The sequence below is a fragment of the Megascapheus bottae genome, chromosome 27 (genome assembly GCF_031878675.1).
Source record: "Megascapheus bottae isolate mThoBot1 chromosome 27, mThoBot2.hap1, whole genome shotgun sequence".
In the NCBI taxonomy this organism is placed as follows: domain Eukaryota; kingdom Metazoa; phylum Chordata; class Mammalia; order Rodentia; family Geomyidae; genus Megascapheus; species Megascapheus bottae.
In genome coordinates, this window is record NC_143535.1 from 20,859,978 (window position 1) to 20,878,473 (window position 18,496).

General features: G+C 40.5%; 1 protein-coding gene and 1 non-coding gene across 6 annotated transcripts in view; both read right to left on the reverse strand.

The window, feature by feature from the left end:
• LOC150045740 (neurotrimin) overlaps positions 1–18,496 on the reverse strand; it is a 1,008,551-nt gene that overhangs the window by 972,618 nt on the left and 17,437 nt on the right. The gene's annotated exons all lie outside the window — the stretch shown is intronic.
• On the reverse strand, positions 17,978–18,102 carry LOC150045744 (U6atac minor spliceosomal RNA). Its single transcript, XR_016532901.1, has one exon. It is a non-coding gene; the product is annotated as a U6atac minor spliceosomal RNA (small nuclear RNA).

Genomic DNA, 18,496 nt, shown 5'->3' on the forward strand with positions numbered 1-18,496 from the left:
TTTATTATTCCATATGAAATTTTGGATTGCCTCTTCTATTTCTTTAAGGAATGACATTGGGATATTGATGGGTATTGCATTGAATTTGTAGATAGTCCTTGGCAAGATTGTCATTTTCACAATGTTGATTCTTCCAATCCAGGAGCATGGGAGGTTTTTCCATTTCCTTAGTTCTGCTTTAATTTCCTTTTTCAGGGTTTTAAAGTTTTCATCAAAAAGGTCCTTTACATTCTTAGTTAAGCTAATTCCTAGGTACTTTATTTTCTTTGAGGCTGTTGCGAAAGGAGTTGCTTTCCTGATTGTTGCCTCGTTCCTCTCATTGTTGGCATAGAGGAAGGCAGTTGATTTTTGAGGGTTAATTTCATAGCCTGCTACCCTTCCAAAGTTTTGAATCAGCTCAAGGAGCTTGGGAGTAGAGTCTATAGGATTCTTTAAATACAGAATCATGTCATCTGCAAAGAGGGAAAGTTTTACTTCCTCTTTCCCTACTTGGATCCCCTTTATGCTTACTTCTTGCCTTATTGCACTGGCTAGGAATTCTAATACTATGTTAAAGAAGAGTGGAAAGAGTGGGCATCCTTCTCTCGTTGGCATGGCCCTATTTGTAAGGAGCTAGAAAGACTTAAAAAAAAGTTATATTAAGTGAAGTAAGCCAGATCTCAAGAAAACAGGCTGCATGGTTTTCTTCATTTGTAGTAAATAGAATATATCTATAAATCTTCAAGTAAATCCAATGGGTAATAAAAGACCAATAATTATACTTGGACATGATTAACTAAGCTTCACTCTAAACATTCACACTGAAAACAAGGAAGGATTTTTTAGGAGAGGATCACAAGGATTCAATAGCTATGTGCATAGGATTATATAGAATGATTTTTATCAAAATGAACTCTAAAAAATAGAAGATTTTTTTATTGTACTGTTTGTGGTTCTTCCCATCTCCCCCCACCTCCCCACTTTTGTCACTGTTTTTTTTTGTGCCTTTTATCACACACACACACACACACACACACACACACACACACACACATATATTTGTTTATCTGGGTTGGAGAGAGGAAGAGAAAGGACATAAACAATGGGACAAAGGCTGAACTAATTCAGCAGTGATACTCACTGGACACTATGCTAGAAATTAACTATACAGCTTGGCGGGAGGGAGCCTGGGAGGGGAGAAAATGAGGGTGAGGGTGACACTGTTCCGGGTCTTATGTAACTGTAACCCCTCTGTACAGCACCTTTACAATAAAAAATAAAGAAATAGTGTCTACTGATAATCATCTTCTAAATATCTCAGAACAAGTTGCTGAGTACTAGAGCTGCTCTATGGAAGGAATTGTGGTCTCTACGTGTAACCGAGTTCACAAGGGATCTGTGAGTAGAATCAGCATTTCATCTTTGTAGTAAGGTGACTTACACTTTCTATGGTGTTACAGCCATTGTGTACTCTGTGAAGCCAAGGGTTCCCACCTGTATTCAGAGGTGAAGACCCCCTACCAAGCTTTCCCGCTGGAGTCTTTTCAAAGTAGACACTATAATCAGTAAGTGTCTTAGAATGACTAACTCCCACCCTCAGGTTACTCTAATCCTTAGGAACAGGTTCAATCTTTTCTCTCTCTCTCTTTTTCACTGCCACTCTCCCTCCCTCTCTCCCTCCCTCCTTCTCTCTCTCTCAGTTTTTCTCTGTCTCTTGTTTGATTTTGTTCCTTCCTTTTCTATTTATCTATAGAAAAGGAAACGAATTGTTATAGACATTCAGTATCAGACTTCAGAAACTTAGAAGATCCCATGCTAGGTAATTAGGGGGGAGAACAGCTCAGGGGAGAGAGACTAAGTAATAAAAAGCACATGGCCTTGATTTTCAAAAACAGCGCTTGTTTCAATTGCCATAGTTTACTGCCTGCATAAACGCACCTACATTTGGTGGAGCTCAGGTAAAAACTTACATTCCTGTACATAGGGTTTAACTATCAGACAATAATTAAATTCAGAAAGGAAAGGGGACAAACAAGATACTCCATAATCACAATATAACAGCATATCTGTATATATACGGAATTGAAATATTGGCAAAGCTGAAGCTGGGGAGAATAAACAATTGTCCATGGTCACACAATAAGTGGTAGAACAAGATGTAAATCAAGGTCCCTCCAGATCAAAAGCTAATTCTTTTACTGATGTTATGGATATTTAGAACAAAGACATCTAGGAATAAAGACTGTCCTTGGATGGAGTTCCTCTAGTGTTTCAAGTTTTTCAGAAAATGAGCCTGGCTTTCCACATTGGAAGATAAGGTTTTCCAAACCAAGTCTTCACTGAAGGCTAGAATCAACTTAGGATTCTTGGTAAATGGAGGGGACATGAAGAGACATTGAAAGACAGGACAACTGATGTCTCGTTATTGATGCTATAATACAATAAATTTTATGTGGGGGCCATTTGTAGCTTTTTGGTGCTTAGAGCTACATAGTATGAGTAAATTTCCATATTCCTTCATTATTACAGTAAAAAACTGACAAATCATGAGCTTGGTTAGGATAATCAGGCATCACAGACAGCATATTTTAAAACAACTCTCATTAAATAAGGTGTTTTTCCTTCAGAATTCTATGCATAGAATTCCATTGTGTATATATATATCACACTTTTTCTTGATCTGTTCATCTACTGAAGGGTATCTGGGTTGGTTCCATGTCTTAGCTAAGATGAATCATGCTGAAATGGTAATAACTATGTATAAATGACCATGTAAAACAATACTAATTGACATGAACTCCAATTTCTCCAACTTATAGAAACAAAAGTGTTTTTCTTAATGTATTGTGTGAAGTTATTTCTTTTTTTTTCCTTTTTCTCCTGCTGTCACTATATTTTATTTTGGTATCCTGTGTCTTGTATATACATTTATCTAATTTGGGGACTGGAAGGGGAATTATGAAATGGCAAGACATCGGTCAAAGGATGAATGAATGCAACAGTGATACTAACAAGACACAACTCACAAGAAATGAACTTTACAACTTGGGGAAGGGAGGAGGGGATTCAGGAGGCAGGGAAAGTGAGAGAAAATAAGGGAGGAGATAGCTGTAACCTCTCTGTACATCACCTTCAAAATATTTTTTAAGAAAAATAATAAGGATAAAGCCCCATGCCCGTAGTTTTCCTAGCTTCTCAGGAGACTGAGATCTGAGAATTGAGGTTCAAAGACAGACTGTGCAGCAAAGTTTGTGAGACTCATCTTCAATAATCTATTCAGAAAAGGTCAGAAGTAGTGTTGTGGTTCAAATAGTAAAGCACTAGCCTTGCAGGGACAGAGTATGGGCCCTGAGTTCAAGCCCCAGAACAACAAAAAAAAACAAAACACAGCTCAGGATGCCTTCTTTCCTTCTACAGAAATGTAGCTTTATGGTGAGAGGTAAAAATGAATTTTAAAATAGGTGCTGCATGAATCAATCTTTACCAGTAGCCGGAATACTTCGTTCTACATATATGTATGTATATTGCTCTTATTGCTTCTAAATACACATGCATGTTTACTGTGTTTAATTTAAAACACATTATTTAGAAGTGTTACAGAATTTATACTCGTTTTTATGGTAATTTTTCCTCAATAACTGGGTACTAAAAATAAAAATATTTTTATGTGGGAGCTCAAGGCATTTTTAAACCTTTTATGTAGAAATTCCAAGGCTTACAGTACAATGGGAGGAATGTGAAATCAAAGTGACAAGGGCTGACTTCTGGGTGTTACATTTTCTAACTGACTGTAGGGCCTAGATTCACATTTTTTCCTCTGTGCCTCAGTTTCCCCTGAGTAAAAAATCAATTACAAGTAATATTGTTTCTAAGGAAGCAATCGTGCAACTTCAATAAGGCTGAAATAATGGAGATGTTCCCGTACATATTATTTATAACAACAAAAATTAGAACATAAATGTTCAAACACATAGTTCATCTACTTGATGTAATACAATGAAAATAATTAAAATAATGTGCGCTAACACTATGCAATGACACGGAAAATTGCTTATGATCTCTTCTTAAAAGAAAAAATTGTGATATAAATGATATGATTATAACTATATAATAAAAACCATGGCAGCAAGTAAGAAAAAAAATGGAAAGAAATACATTAAGTGTAATTGTGCATGAGTGACTTTCAATCTTTTCAAAGCAACTTTTGTATGGTTTCCAAATTATATTTAATAAGGATACATTACTTACATAAAACAAAATATATCAATAATAATCAGCTACAAGTGTTGGGTTAAACGTTTTCCAAGGGCCTGTAGTTCTTAAATTCAATCACAGTCATAAAGATTTAAAGGTATAATAGATTTGTGAAAGCCTTCTCAAATATAGACCATGTGGCACAATTTCTAGAGTGTGATTGTTATTGAGTTGGTAGTACCAAGTGAAACTATCACAAAGCCACTAATAAGGAAAAAAAAAAACAGAGGAGAAAGAGCCCAGCATACAATTCATTCTGACTGTTCAAGCTTTTTAGTCAGAATATTCTTGATGCAACCTTTAGAAGAATAGATTTTACACAGCTTTTTGACATGCAGTCCTCTCTGCCCTTTGTACTGACATGATTGTCAGGCAGATTTTATTGCATTCTCAAGTGAAGGGCAGAACAGATGGCCAAAGCCCAGCCTGGGGACTTGTGTCTACTTAGAGTTTCAGAGATGCATTTCAGGAAAGGGGGAAGAGGATATGATATGTCCCCTGCAAAGAATAAGGACAGGCTAGGAAAAACAAAAAAACAAGAATGAACCATAGACCCTGAATAAGGAAGTTCGTCAATATATCCTAATGTCATACTGAGCATCTCCATGCTAAAGCATCAACCCCACAGAGTAGAATTTATACCAAACCATTAGTGACATTGCTATAATTTACATGAGGTTACTTGCTACAATTTACACTGAAATAGAAGAAGCAAGTACTAAGGGGTCATCTCATACCTTGGATAAGTGTCCCCTAAATCGCAATATAAAAGCCTTAGGGAGTGTGTGCAGCTCTGTTGAGAGGTGGTAGAACCTTTAAAAAGTGGTCCTGTTGGGCCGGAGTTTGGCTTAGTGGTAGAGTACTTGCCTAGCATGCACGAAGACCCTGGTTCGACCACATACATAGGAAAAAACCTGAAAGTGGTGCTAAGGTTCAAGTGGTAGAGCTCTAGCCTTGAGAAAGCCCAAGGATAGTGCTCAGGCCCTGAGTTCAAGCCCAGGACTGGCAAAAAAAAAAAGTGGGCCTGAGTACAAGAAAGTTAGGTCAGTAACCCTGTGTCCTTGAAAGGTTTTAGGAGACTACATCCCTATCCCTTTCTCCTTTTCACTTTCTGGCTGCTATAGGGTTAAAATTTTCTTTACTCTGGGCCCCGCCATGAAAATTGGCCTTGACAAAGACACAACAATAATGGGACAAACCAATACTGATGTTTCTAGACAGCCCAAATACATCTTTCCTCACTTTTAATGTTGATGCTCTCCGCTCGTTTGTTGAAATAATAGAAATATGATTAATACAGAAGGGATGATTTTATTTCACTCAGTCCTATTACCTCATTCACACACACACACACACACACACACACACACGCCACAAAAGTTGCCAAAACAAGGTGAAATAATGTCAAACAATAGACTGGACTTAAATTCAGGAGATATAGGTTTGACCCTTGACCTTGAAACTCATAAACCATGTAACTTTGGACTGACCACATTACCTCTCTGAGCTCCCATTCATTCATTCATAAAATGGAATTATCCTACTCAAGAGGAGAGTTGTTTTAAAAGATTAAATGTTAGAATAAATGAATCACACTGTATCTAGTAGGTCCTGAGGGGTCATACCATAATTGTAAGTACATAGTTCTAGATGTTTTGCATAAAGTTGGATTGCCAAGACAATTCAATGAATCAAAAATTAATTGAAAATGTATGTTTTATATATTCTCTACTTGCCCTCATCTGTTTGTGTTTGCTTTTGTTAGAGCCTTAAGCTCTAGGACACGTTACTTGACAAGAAAAGTTGAAGAGTTCTGATGGTCAAAAGCTGGAAGTGGTGCTGTGGCTCAAGTGGTAGAGCACTAGCCCTGAGAAAGCTCAATGATAATGCTCAGATTCTGAGGTCGACCACCAGGACTGGCAAAAAAAAAAAAAAAGTATCAAATGAATATTGTGACTCTTTGGCTTCCAGCTGATTTATAGGATGCACTCACTGCACCCACTGCCTGGAAAAAGGAAATTGTTAAGTGCTTAAAGGAAGCATAGAGATCATATGATCCAACCAATTGATATTACAGATGTGAAAATACAGCAAGAGTTACTTTCTCACCTAGTCACATGCCAAGGGACTGGAGACCACTCCAGAGGTCTCAAGTGATTTTCACATCCCTTCCAGAACCACACCCCTACTCCATTTTGCTTTTAGTTTGCTTTCCAGATAGGGTTTCATGTGTTGACCCAGGCTGACCTTGGACTACCACAGTCCTACTTCTGTCTCCCTGTTGACTAGAACCACAGGCACACTCAGCTATACCTGACTTGTGAGAATATCTCACTAAATTCTCTCTGCTCTGATTTCAAGATATTTCTATCTCTGCCTCTCAAGTAGCTAGGATCAAAGGCACATGACACCATACCCAGCTGATTCATGTAACTTCATTTTTTATTATTTTTATTGTAATGTATAGAGGGGTTACCAGTTATATTCACCAGATAGGAGGTGCATTACTTCTCATACATTGATTCCTTCTCAGGTTTTTGTCCCCTTTTCCTCCCCCTTCCCCGCTCCCAATCATCTTGTGTTTCCCCCTTTCCTTTCCTATTTCAACTTCTAATTCAAACTATTCCCTTTGAGCCAGAAAAAAAATTACTTCAAGAAATATGTTCCAAAACTGAAGCCTCTGGCTTCAATCACTAGCATCAAAATATATGAAAAATCTTATGTGAACATAGCTTAGCATTGAATAATATGGAGTAGAGAAATGATAGTATGGAGTACCTAGAAATGATAATAGTAATAATAAATTCATAAAATACCTGTAAGATATAGGGAATACTATAAAACCATTAGAATAATTTTATAGAGGAATATTGAGCATAAGAAAAAGAAACAATGTCATAAAGTGAAAAAATTGACCCAAAATTACACACATAGTATCAATTTTTAAACCACAGAGAAAGACTGAATATTTAAATAACATACTCTAGTTATGAAAAGTATTTAGTTGGATTGTGAAAGAGATTTTTCTTTTTGTTACCTGTGAGATTTTTTTCCATTGTTTGTGTGCACTGATTGCTTTTTTTTTTTTGCCAGTTTGGGGCTTGAACTCAGGGCCTGAGCACTGTCCTTGGACTTTCTCAGGGCTAGAGCTCTACCACTTGAACCACAGCACCACTTCTGGCTTTTTCTATGTATATGGTACTCAGGAATTGAACCCGGGTCTTTGTACATGCTAGACAAGCACTCTACCACTAGGCCAAACTCTCAGCCCCACTGATTGTTTTTTTTTTTATTTTAGTTTTGCAACCAGGAAACTATTACTTCAAATAAATATTTTTCAACATTAAAAAAAAGGAATTCGAATGGTCACAGGGACTATTTTTTTCCTGGTTAACCCTAATTTCTTATCCTGGCCCTTTGGAAAGACTTATAGGCAAACAACAAAATTATAACAAAGGGTTTGCAAATATGGAGCCCTAACATAAGAGACATGAAGCTCAGAGAAGCAAAGCAAGCTGTACAGTCTCAGAGACTTGTCCTTACACTGAGGTTCCTATTTCTAATTATTATTTTTTTTACCACATATACTTTGATGATTAAAAGTACACATTTCTGGCTTTGAGAAATACGACATAAATTATTTCTCAAATAATTTCTTAAGGATTTGAAGTCTAAGGGAGTACTAGCAACAATGCAAAACCACAACGTAGCCAACAAGGACAGGAAACGTTATTAATACTGATAACTTACAAGCAAAATGGAATAGCATTGTCAAGTGTCTGTGGCTTCCAACAGTCCTCATAGCTACTGAAGAGATGAGATATGTGAATCTTGATTCCAAGCCAGCCTGGGCAGGAAAGTCCATGCAACTCATCTCCAGCTAACCACCAAGAAGTTAGACAACACTCAGACGCTAAGTTCAAGCCTCAGGACTGGCACAGAAAAAAAAATTATCATTATTATAAACAGTTTTTAAAAGACCAGTGGTAAAAGTCTAGTATATTTTCAACTACATTTAATTTGTATGCAGTTAATCTTTTTAGTTAGGGTAAAAGCTGTTTAAAAGCAGTTTTTGATGGATCCACAAATTAAAGGAAAGCTTCGCTTTCCTGTCTCCATTTTGTGTGTGCATCTCCGCTCTAAATCATCTCTCTGCAGTCACTTTCTAATCAAAAGGAAGAGTAGAATTTGGCACTGATCAATACTGTTTTTATGGAGACCAAAACTGCCCCAAAGGAACAATAGAGCCTTTAGAACAAATTACTATTAGGCAATGATAATTTGTTTATCCTGATCAATAATGAGAGAGATGATTTCTCCAAAACATTTCTGAAAACAACGAGGCCCCACCTGTGCCTGGGATTTTCTTTTTAACTATGCATATGTACATACCTTCTATTTTCTTTCTATTTAAGCGTATAACTCATATCTGTAACTTTGAAGGTGGCTGAAGATCTATTAAAGTGCATTTATTCCAGAGCTGACACATGATAAACCTCCTTTCTCTGCCCTTTGCCAGGCTCCTTTATTTGTCACATAGGGATTACTGGCAGGCCTTAAAAGATGGGACTCCTGGAGTTTGGACCTAGAGTCTGTAAAAATCTAAGAATCTGGTTCTAGTAGGATAGATGTGCACCCCATTTTGTAGGTGACAAGGGAAGTTAAGTCATTTGCCTGAAGTTTTAAGACCCTCTCTCTCTCTCTCTCTCTCTCTCTCTCTCTCTCTCTCTCTCTCTCTCTCTCTCTCTCTCTCTCTCTCAGAAGTTGGGAACTTCTCATTCCCTGTTGCTTAAATCCTAGGTGTCCAAAGATTTCTAAGTTAAAGTTCATTTTCCTGGGAGGCAATTTTTTAAAGATAAATATAGGAAACGGAAACACAAAGTAAGTTGACATCTGGTAATGAGGATAGGAGGCAAAGAACAAGAGAAGAGAAAATCCAGCAGTCTTTATCAACAGCACCAGCCATTCCCCCCAGTGGTCAGCATAGAGACACTAGCCACTTCCCCCTTTACAGTTTTAACTAAAAGGAGCATTACAGAGGTGAATTAACATTTAAAAAGAATGTAAAAACTCAGAGCTGTTCTAATGATGATTAATGGAGAGCTATAAGGAGGCTATGACCTGCTAGTGTCATTAAATGGATTGGCAGGTTTCTGAGCATTAATTATAAATAGCCACAGGAGTTCTCCTGCTTCAGAGAATGATGATAAATCCAAGACACTGAGAGGAGAAGACAGAGAGGCAAAATGGGGGGGAAAAGTTTTCATGGGAAAATCTGCTTGTGTATTATGGGGAGCAAAACAGTGTGAGAGCAGAGGGAATGAGATAAATGATGAATTAGACCCTGCCAGTCAATCACATTTTCTAAATGTTTTATGTCCCAAAAGCTATAAAAGCAATATTCCTCTCTGCCCTTATTGGAACCATTTCTGTACAGCAATCACATCAGTTTCCTTGGGGATTTCAACTGAAATGTGCTTTGCCTTTTCTCTTTTATATTTACTCTCCAGCCTGTGACCAAGCAAGGGGCAGGGTCTGCATACAAATGGACAGGAAGGAGACCCATGGAGGTAGAGGCCAGTGTCAGGAATGAGAGGTGTTGGCTGGCAGGAACCCATAGAAGTGAATCATATAGAGGAAATCCCAGCTCCAGCAGCCACAGGGCCAAAGCAAACAACAATGGAGGTTCTCTGGGTTCCAGTGATGGACGAGCCTCAGAGGAAGGGCCAGCGCTTGGCACAGTAGTAAAGAGGACTGCCCAAAGCTTTGTCAACTCCAGAGCATAGATGTGCCATGAGGGCAAACAAGGACTGATTTGAGTGGTGGTTATTTTATTTACTACAGCATCCTCACAACTTGGAAGAATGCTCAGTGCATCACTGGCATCATATAAGCATTTCGCTGAATAAGGAGTGAACAGATATGACAGGATACCAGCTTTCCCCTTGCTGGGAATCCTGAGTGGTGAAGGGCCTGCCCAAACTCATTCACTTAAATAGTTCAAGGGTCATCACAGGCAGGCTTCTTCTAGCCTTTCCTCCAATATTTACATTCACCTGTCCTTTTCCATAAACCTGCTGATAGGTGAACTGAGTCATTTAAGCTTGTGAGTGAGGCCTGGCTGACCAAGTAAAAGGTGATTGTGGGGTCAGGAAGGGGTTTCTCTAGGGGCAGACTTCTTTAGGTATTAGAAATGGCCTATACTGGAGAAGTGAAGGAGTTTAGAGCATGAGAGAAGGTAGACAGATCAGGAGAGAAGGGATGATAGAAGGAAATTTCAACCCACTATGAAGGATAACTGATACCCTTGGACTGTGTTGTACTTTGTGTGTGTGTGTGTGTGTGTGTGTGTGTGTGTGTGTGTGTGTGTGTGTGTGTGTTGTTCTTTTTAAGACTTTCCTCTGCAAGTCATTATTTCAGCTGATTGGAAAATAGTGTTGAAAGACCTGCTTCTGTGGTACAATTTTCTTCATATCCTATTAGTTGCAATACAATTACAGAGAATACATCAATTCCTGGCCTGCCTGCCTGCTGCTGCCAGAGCCGCCTATTAAAAAGCGGCCTTATTAATGGAATTGTACATCTAGGATTAATCGGCTTGCATTGGCCATTTACATTTCTCATTCCACAAGCACTTTTGTTTGCTTAATAGGCTGAAGGAGGTAGAAAATGACACAACAAAGCCTCTCCCAATTGCCACGCCGTATCACTGGTGGATTTAATATCCCCTTCCTACTTTCATCCTGAAGTAGTGAGAGGGATAAGATCTGGCACATGCCACCAGGGAAAAGGGAAGCGGCAGCTAGACAGTGATTGGCCAAAGAGAGAAAATGAAGGCAGGAGGGAGCAGGGAGACGTGTGGACCCAGGAAATCTGGGCTTTTAAGACATCGCACAGGCCCCTGCACTCTGTCACTCTGAGAGCTGCAGGGAAGAGTGCAATGGAGGATACCAGCTAGGAGCAAAAGCCCAGGAGCATTGGATCCAGGTGCAATGGCAGAAGAGAGAAGCAAGGGGAACATGTATTAGTTGTAGAAGCCTGAGCTGGACACGAGCTAAAGGAGAGTACCCTGGCCCTAAGTTCAAGCACACGTAAGTGCACATGCACACACATGGTCAGCAAAGCACAGATGCCCATGAGAGAGGCCATGTGTGGAAGGTAAGGGAAATCATAGATGCAGATGGCTCATTTTCCATTTTTTTCCTTTTTTCCTTTTTGCCATGGGTCTGTTACAACTGACAGTTTGGGAGCTCCCATCAGATTTTCAGGAAAGAAAGTGTCACAGTAGGGTCATTGAGCCTCTTCATCAGCCAGACAGCAACTGTCTTCTCAGCAAGTCTGCCTAAGAAGAGAACGATGTAGACGCAGAGAGACCCCCAAGTCCCCCCAACTGGCCCAATGTGTGGCAATTAGCCCCTGACTCCAGGAAGTTGTGTTGACAGGAGGAAAGGTTTCCAGGCCTCCTCTTCTTTGTCACCTGCTAGAGAACGTGAGTGCAATGAACTCAGCCATACAAATATCTCCATTTACTTCTTCATTAATGAAGGTGAGCCCGGTGATGGCCGGCAGGGACTGACCAGGGGCATTGAAGAGCCACAGACCCTCTAAGCAAAAGAAAACTCTCAAAAAATAGTACCCCTTAGTCCTTCCTCCCTTCCTCAAATCCTGATCTAATAGGCTTCCAGAGTCATGTGGGGCTTGAAAGGGAGAAGAATGTAAAGGTTCTGCTGTGGGCTGGGGCCACATTAGTAAAAAAAACAAGTATGTTAGCTGATGAAGGACTGGAAGAAGCATTCCTGGAAGGAGCCAGCCACATGCTTTTCTAGCTTTCATTTTAACCTGCTCCAAAAGCTGATATGCTTACAGCATACTTTTTAGAAAATAATGCTCTGCTGAATTTGTGTCTCTTCTTTCTCCCCCGACCTATATGACAAGGAGGTCTGTGAAGGTCAGAAATGATAAGGTAGCACAGCCCCGGGAAGCCCAAACTCCTTGCCAACCAGTCGTCCTGTGGTGAAACACAGACGGTTCCAGTATCCTGGCTGACTTCACCACAGTTGCAGAGTCGATGTATATTGGAGTTCTGTAATACGCTGTGACTTTTCACTTTAATGGATTTTTCTTACACCACCAGAGGGGGGAAAAAAAAGGACTCCATTAACCACACTGCAAAGGCCTCTACTTATTAGTATTTTAGAACAGTGGCAAAACATTTCTTGAATCTAATTATTGCTGACAAATATGAAAATTGAAATCAAAGTTAAATTTTCAGCTATGCTGCCTCCTATGCTAGCCCTCTCTGGCTTCAGCTATTGTTTCTACACATGCACACTTCTGACTGTTTCAGCAGCAGATTGGTTATTTTCGATCTCCTCAAATACCATCCTCTTCCCCCCCGCTCCAGGGCCCCTACTCCCTCCCTGGATTGGGCCCTATATATTTTGAAGCATTAAATCTGACATATTCATCTTGGTAGCTGGCACTAGGTAACTAACTTTATGTTTATCTGTCACAGATGCAGAAATGAGCTGAGCTAGATGCTAAGAGGGAAGTTCCTTCTGTGTCTCTTATTTTCTCCACTGGCACCCGGTCCTGATCTTTTCCCCCCTCTCCCCTGAGATAAAAGTTATTTGGCTGATTTCAAATTCCTCATGATATTGGGGCAGAGGGAAAAAAAGGACTTGTCAACACCTTTCTTTCTTTTCCCCTATTAAGCATACTGTAAAAATCAATCCCTTTTGTCACTTGACTCTGCTTGTGAGAATGTTTAATGGATGTCAAGGCAGCTAATGATCGCTGGTAGAAAATTCATTTTAGATTTGCTATTTATAAAGTACTCAGTACTCAGGTGGGAAATTAACATGAAGGAAGGAGTCGGGTGAGGTGGGGGGAGGGCTGGCACAGGAGGGCTGGGGCCCTGTCAGGCTGCCAATTGCTTTGTGGAGGTGGCATCTAAAGCATTCTGGGGACAGAGGAGGTGACACTGAAGGCAGAAGGTGTGGGAAGGTTGAATGGAATAGTCAAGCCAAGAGTAGTGGTCAACTCAGAGGGCTGACTTTTCCTATTCTACATTTCCTCAGCAATAAAATAATAGCTACAACACCCACTTTACAAGGCTGTGGGAAAGATTAAATAAAACATCACATGTGCCAGGCACATATAACTAGCACAAGTATGATAAATGGATTTGTGTCTTTCCTCATAGCCCCACGTTGTTAGGAAGATTGAGGTGGGGTGAATCTACATTAAAATGTTCTGGCTAGAGTCATGGATGGACCCAAACAGGACTCGTGCCCATTAGGGATCCAGAGTGCTCCCTGTGACATTTAGAGCCTCAGATCAGCTAGTGGTTCTCAAACCTAAGTATACATGACAATGACCCAGACAACTCCCCCCCCTCTCTCTTGCTCACTCACTCCCACCTCCATGTTTGGCTTGTTAAGCCACATCCCTATGCTCCCCCCACACACGGTCGTCTGTGGGATGTGAACTCTGGGCCTGGGCTCTGTCCCTGTCCCTGAGCTCTACTACTGCCCTCCCCTTTGAGGCACACTGCCACTTCCAGTTTTTATTGATTAATTGGAGATAAGAGTCTCATGAATTTTAGTGCCCCCAAGGCTTCCTTTGAAGCACGATTCTCAGATCTCAGGTTCCTGAGTAGCCAGGATTACAGGCGTGAGCCACCAGTGTCTGGCAGCAGACACTGGTTGTAAAATGTTGTAATAATACTAAGGGTTTGAATTCAGGGTCTGTGCTTGCTAGGCTGGCACAGTCTTGCTGAGCCACATCTTCAGCCTTGTTCTTCCACTGGTTATTTTTAGGATAGAGTCTCATTTCCATCCAGAGCACATACCTGAGGCACACTAGACCTTCTTTTTTTAATTCTTGTTATCTCCTGGATCACATTTGTTATCATGTGCAGCTTCCTCTCATGGACATAGAGTTTCCTGAACTTTTCTGCCAGGGTTGGCCTGACACCATAATCTCAGCCTCTCATCTAGCTTAGGATGGCAGGAATGTACCTGCTACTGTCTCCAGCTTTGATTTGAAGAGGGGCCTCATACCACAAACCTCCCATTCTTATTTTGTGTACGTGTGTGTGTGTGTGTGTGTGTGTGTGTGTGTGTGTGTGTGGTGTGTTTGAGTAGTCCTGAAGATTGAACTAAAGAAGTTCTCTGTCAGAGCCAGGAGCATAGCCTAGATGGTGGAGTGCTAGCCTAGCATGCATGAAGCCCTGGGTTCCATTCCTCAGTAACCACAAACACAGAAAAATTCCAGAAGTGGTGCTGTGGTTCAAGTGGTAGAGCGCTAGCCTTGAGAAAGCCCAAGGACAGTGCCCAAGCCCTGAGTTCAAGCCCCAGGACTGGCAAAAAACAAGTTTTCTATCACTTGAGACTTATCAGTTCATTTGGTGTTGAGTTCCTTTTTACAGGTAGTTTCCCAATCATTTTGCCTAGGGTGGCCTTAAAGCCTGATGCTCCATCGTAATCTCCAGTAGCTGGCTTTCTAAGCATAAACTGCCACATTGCAGAGGCACATGGACCATGAGAGGACTCCGATCCTGTATTATGAACTAGATGCCAATGGCACTGTCCAGCAACCTACCATGAGACAACTAAAGACACATCCAACATGCAAACTGAACTGTGTCCCTGAGATGATGCCTGTTTTGTGCCACTGCCTCCCAAGCCTGAGCCATACTTCCAGTCAAAAGAAGCCTTCTCCATTCCTGACTCTCATGCAATAGAGGCATCTGAATTTGGAAGCAAGCATTTGAAGCTACTTATTTCCCTCCCATCCTGAAGATGATTCTCTGGGTTTCCCTTCCTCATTGGTCATTGGATCCTCAGATGGATCAAGTTTAAGATGGATCAAGTTTAAGATGGATCAAGTTTGTGGCCCCTAAGTTCTCTCAGTCACACAGAGGACTCCAAAATCAGAGAGCACTGGCATACTCCTGAGCCTTCCGCTGATTTCTCCTTTTCCTGGGCTTCCCTTGGATGCTTCTCTGTTATATTTGGATTAACTACAAATCTCCTTTGATTACTCACTCTGTTGAAACAGACAACCTGTTGCCACATGTTTGATTATTGAAACCCATGGGAGATTCTATTTGTAATGCAGCCAGTTACAGTACACTCGGCATTGCACACACAGCCACTGAGCTGCTAATTCATTGTCTAAGAAGTTGCTTTTCACTCTCTGATTTTTCAATAATAGGCTTCTCCCGAAGCTCTTAAGCTTCCGAAATAAGCTGGAAACTGCTTTTCCAACCATTTACATAAACACAAGTGGATCAGGAAAGGAAAAAGAAAGGAAATCGTTTCACATAATATTCCCTAGACTCTGGAAACTTGGATGGGTACACATGTCAAGACTGCAAGGGTCTGGAAAAGCACAATTGTGAAATGGGAAGACATGCAAAACACCTGACAGACACCAAGGCAAATAATACATCTTGGAATCTCTACTGATGCTAGGGTTGCTACTTTGCAAAGTCTGGGTAGGTATTCTGGGCACTAGTAAATTGTCCTGTCACCAAGCCGCTCCCACAGTTGAATCTGGTTAGAAAACTTATTATTCATTCCCCTGCTATAGAAGCATCAACCCATCCCCTGAGCAAGCATCTTGTCATCTGGGACAGGTAATGAATGAGTGGCTGGCTGTAAGATATCTCATCAGGCCAAGTAGGAGCCAAACTCTGGAGAGAGGGAGCCTGATTTCCCACAGAGTTTGCTCCATGCTTCTGTGGAGTGGAATGGGAAGTTGGATCTTGAGGCCTTATTTGAAGGGAAAAGAGAATCTGGGCTACTTTCAGCCACTGCCTTACTTCTGTCTTTCTGTAGTTTTCCATTCAGTGTCTGTCTGTATGTATTTCACATTCTTTTTGTCACCTCCCTTCTTTCTCCCTCATTCCTAACAAGGAAGTTACAAGAAAGGCCAAGCAAGAATGGCTCATTCCTGTAATTCGAGCTATTCAAGAGGCTGAGATCTGAGAATCAGCTAGCCCAGGTAGGAAAATCCTACCTGGAAACATCACCACCATGTTGGAAAGCATGGTGATAATGTTGAAAGCTGGCAGAATCTTTCAGAGTTGGGACTTAGAGGGAGGTGGTTAGGTCATTGGTGAATACTGCCACAAAAGGTGTTAGGGGTGGCTTTACAAAGCAAGTTCATTATCACAAGATTTGGCCCCTAAAGCTCTCTGTTTTTTTTTCTGTTTTGTCATGTGATCTCTCACTTTTACGTGCTTTCCAAACATGGATCCATCCACTATGGTATTAATTCAGCCAAGCAGAGGTCTTGTCAGAGATTGAATCAATGGGAACACCCAATTTTGACTTTCAGTCCATGAGGTATAAGCTAAACTAAACTCTTTTCTTTTCAAGAACTAGCTTTAGGTACTTTGACAGAGCAGCAGAAAGTGGACTAATCCAACAGCCTCCCATCCCAAACAAAAAAGAAGCTCAGGTGCCTGAGAGGAGAGGCAGTCTCTAGTACTAATCATTCAAGCACATGCAGTATTGTCACTTTTATTTTCCAGTATGTACTGAAAGGACATTGTACAAATGCACTTTAATTCAATGTTAGAGTTACATCCCAGTGAGGTAGGAATGAAGAAACTAAAGGTTTCGTTTGAAATAGGAAGGGGAAAGGGGAAAACAAGATGACTGGGAGGGGTTGAGGGAAGGGAAATGGGAACAAAATGAGTATCAATGTGTGAGAAGTGATGTACCTACTACCTGACAAATGCTACTGTAACTCCTCTATACCTTAGAAAATAAAGGCTTAGAGAAAAATCTCAACGTTTAAACTGAGAATGAATAATAGGACCAGGATGAGTAAAGGGTATACATATATATCTTTATGGAAATGTTTTTTTAAAACACTAGAGGTAAAAATATAGCTTCCTAATTTCTTAGAGAGGTCATGCAAGGAATGGAGGAGGCCCTGAGCTCTGAACAGAAATGGATCACAGGACAGCCAGCATTAGAGAAAAAAAAAAGAGATGAAGAAAAGAGATCGGGGGAAGTCACATGTTTAAAAGATTCAGATAACAGAGCTGGGAATGTGGCTGAGTGGTAAAGTGCTTGGTTAGCATGCATGAAACCCTGGGCTCAATTCCTCAGAACCAAACACAGACAGAAAAAGCTGGAAATAGCATTGTGGTTCAAGTGGTAGAGTGCTATCCTTGAGCAAAAAAGAAGCTCAGGGACAGCACCCAGTCCCGAAGTTCAAGCCCCAGCACTGGCAAAAAAAATTCCAGAGAACAAAAAAAAATGATGTAAAGAAAAATAACCAGTTTTTCATTAAAAAAAAGCTTATGGGAAATTTTCTAAAAATTATTTCTTTAACGGCCAAATAATATTCCACTGTACAGATATACCACATATTGTTTCTCTATTTCTTTTTTTTTGTTGAACGCTTGAGTTGTGTTCCACCTTTTGGCAGATACTTTACTGCTGTGAACGATGATGTACAAGTATGTTTTAATACCAGTTTTCAGTGCTTTAGGGGTATATAGTCAGGAGTGGAATTGCTGGATCGTGTGGAAAGTCATTTTAACTTCTTGAAAACTGCCCTGCTGTTTCCATAGTGACAGTACCACTTTACCTTCCCACCAGCAATATACACTTCCAATTTCTCCACGTTATGTTCATTTAATTCATAACAGCTATCGTAATGACTACGAAGTTGTAACTCACTGTGGGTTTCCTGTGCTTCCTTTATGGCTAGGGATGTTGGAAAGGTATGATTAAATGATGCAAAGAAGATCACAATGCCTTATCCATATGTGTTTTCTATGAGCTGAAGAGCCTCTTTTATCTTTAGCAAGGCCAATATTGACCTGTCTTTTTCATACAACATACCTTGGGGCTCAGTATTCACCTTTCCTTTCCCATGGGGCTTTGCTGACTCTGAATGGGTCATTCAAGATGGATAATGCTTTTTCCATCCAGAAAAGCATTACCCTACATCTAGAGATGAGGTACTGAAACCAATATCATGTCCAGGGGTTTTTCCGGAGTTAGGGCATCTGTGCATTACCCCTCTTCAACTCAACTCTTCATTTATCTATGTCTGGCCCACAGAGGTTGCCACATTAGACCCAGGAGTCAAATCTACTTGCAACAAAGTAAAAGAAAGGCTCGGGACCCTGACTTCTGGAAACATCACATTGGCTTAAAAGACAAGGGGGAATGTTAATCATCATCACCACCACCATCATCATCTTCATCATCACTATTGTTGTTGGTATGTC